The sequence below is a fragment of the Corylus avellana genome, chromosome ca1 (genome assembly GCF_901000735.1).
Source record: "Corylus avellana chromosome ca1, CavTom2PMs-1.0".
NCBI lineage: Eukaryota > Viridiplantae > Streptophyta > Magnoliopsida > Fagales > Betulaceae > Corylus > Corylus avellana.
In genome coordinates this window covers 47,538,369-47,541,320 of record NC_081541.1, presented here as the reverse complement: position 1 = coordinate 47,541,320, position 2,952 = coordinate 47,538,369, and positions in this window count along the sequence as shown.

Below are 2,952 nucleotides of genomic sequence, written 5' to 3'. Positions count from 1 at the left end.
GACGCAACACGAATGTAAACAAATTCTACTGAGTCAGTACTGCATGTAAAGTGTACGATAATGTAATCATGTAAGCGAATTTAATATAAAATGTAAATGAATTTTGATGGAGCATTTTTCAGGTCCAAGAATTTATTATCCAGTGATTTTTTTGGATGGCTAAGCTGTGAATAAATCCATGTATGGCAATGAGATTCCTGAAAAATAAAATAAGGTTAGAAGGTCTCCGATTGATGCTGAAAATTCTCTGATGCTTAAATTAGCATTTTTATTTGCGAAAAAGAAAATATAATGAAAATTAATCTCTAATTATCCATGAACCAGTGTGTATTAAGTGAAATATGCGAGAAATGAGAGAAAATGGGGGTAGATAGAGAGAGAGAGACGTGAGGATTATGAGACTAACAAATTCAAGAAGAAGAGAGACGTGGCTCACCGTAAGTCTTTAGTCAAGAGGTCTTGTGTGGAGGAAGGAGAGAGCCCTTCTTCCCCTTTTTCTCTTCTATTTAAGAGATTAATATGTCTCATTAGAAAAGTGAGCGGTGGCATACTGTAAATAAGTGTGAAATAAAGTGGGCCCACCAGGGAAGATTTTCTCCCCAACAAATTTTTTTGCCCAAATGTAAATTTAAAGGCATATTTAATGAAAAATTTCAAAGCAGGGGAATTCTCATTGCACCCTTGTCTGACATGGTTTTGTCCCTACTGACACCCAAACCCTCTGGGCCTTTTTCCTCTCTCTCACTTTAGTGATTAATGATATTTGGCATGCTATTAATTATATGATTTGTCATATAATATAATTAATCGGTGTGGTATTGAATATCAATATTTGAAGTCAACATTTATTAAAAAAATAAAATTAAAAGAGTTAATTTTTACTATTATATTATTCTAGTTGCATGATATTAGTATATCAGCCTACTAAACTTGCATATTTATTGTAAGCCAAGTTTTATAGGTGGACTTGGATTTGGCTTATGTTCCATAAAAACAAATTTAAAAAAATAAAAAAATAAAAAAAAATAAAAATTGTCTTCCTAACATAATATACTTGAATCATATATAAAAGAAAATAACTTTGATAGGAATTTCGCACAAACCAAACATTTTATGCCCTCTAGTAAGAGGATGTCACATCAGTGTGTAATACCAAACAAAATAAACTAAAAAATACTTAATTTTTCTTTAACTTATTGTTAAAAATACAAACTTCAAAATTCTTAAGTCCTCTTCAAGAATCGATATGTCAGTCCCTTTCCCTCCACTGAAAGCCAACATCCCCCGTTCCTCTTACTGGGAATTATGCTCTAAATCTCAAAAGATAACATATCTATGTTTGACATTCAAAATTTGTAATGAATATAAGTTGTTATTCATTGATTAAATTATTTGAACATATGGCATATAGTAGTTTACATGCTTATTACAAGTATATGTGTTGTGCATGCGAAATGTCATTTGATTCATTGAATACGGTTTATGATGTGAGTAACGGGGTTATCACACAGTGCTTTAGTCCATAAATCTGGTTATAATTATGCTTCTAATATATATAATGCTTTTACAATTGCAATTAGATGTTCACATATTCTGAGTAAGAAGGATGTTGCAAAAGGCACATGCAAAGAGGGATAAGCCCAATTAGAGGTTGTGGTGATTTTGTGCAATTTAATGGTTGAATGTATATGCCTTTTTGGATGTCAGTTTGCATAGAATGTATTACATGCCAAGTGTTTGCAAAAATTGTTCATGTTTAAGTCACATAGACCTAACATTTGACTCACATGAAGACATCTTCCCATATCTCACAAACTAAACACAAATAAAGTGTCAAAAAAATGTAGGAAAAATTATACTTTACCCCCCAAAGTTTTACCCGATTTGCAATTTAACTTCCAATGTTTAAAAATTTGTAATGTATCCCAATAAAGTATAAAAAATTTGCAATGTAGCCATTCCGTTAACCATTTTCGTCTAATTTGACAGAAAATTGTGCACCTGCAAAGCACGTGCAATTTTTGGCCTAAAATTTTCAAGATTGCCCCCATGCATTTTAAGAAATTCCAAAAATGCCTTCAATTAAATAAACCAAAATCAGGAAAAAAACAAATTGAAGGTTAACTACGCCACCCACAATTTTTTTTTTTCGTTTTTATTTTTGTTTATATTATTATTATTTTTTTGTAATTTCTTTTTTTTTTTTTTTTTAAAAAAAAAAAAGGGATAATTAGGTATTTTTGATCATTTCCGTAAGCGAAAACGGAAATTATTAACGGATGGATCACATTGCAAATTTTTAATATATTATTAGGGTACATTGTAAATTTTTAAACATTGGACGTCAAATTACAAATTGAGTAAAACTTTGGGAGGGTAAAATATAATTTTCTAAAAAAAAAAATACTAAATACAAATAAAATATTTACTTTGAACCAATACTAAAGATTCAACGAGGGTCGAGGGCTTTCTTTAATTTCTCTATTTACCTACTACATTAAATCGCTAAAAAAAAAATTTGTTGTCAATTATTATTTGTAATGAAGCAACCTCTAACGTGGGAGACAAAATAAGAGCCAAGAGAGGAAAAAGCCACAGAAAAAAGTATGCACATCAATTTACAAAATGGAAAGTTCTTAATAAAAAAACACTATGAAACGACCACACCCATGTATAATCCCACAATGAAAAGATACACAAAACAACAACCGAAAGCAACAAACATAATCAATTTGATTGAAATCGGTTAGAGTTCACCTGAAGTAATTTCTAAGAGCAATCTTTAAAGAACACTCCCATTCTTTGTTCCGGTATTGTTCGCTCCAAAGGTTTAAAGAAAATGACAGCAACTTTAATTAAATGAATTTGAATTCTCTCTAGTTCATTTTTTGATATTTGAAGAAAAAAATTGTCAAAAAAGAAGTATAATGACAAATTTGTCCCTCAAATATA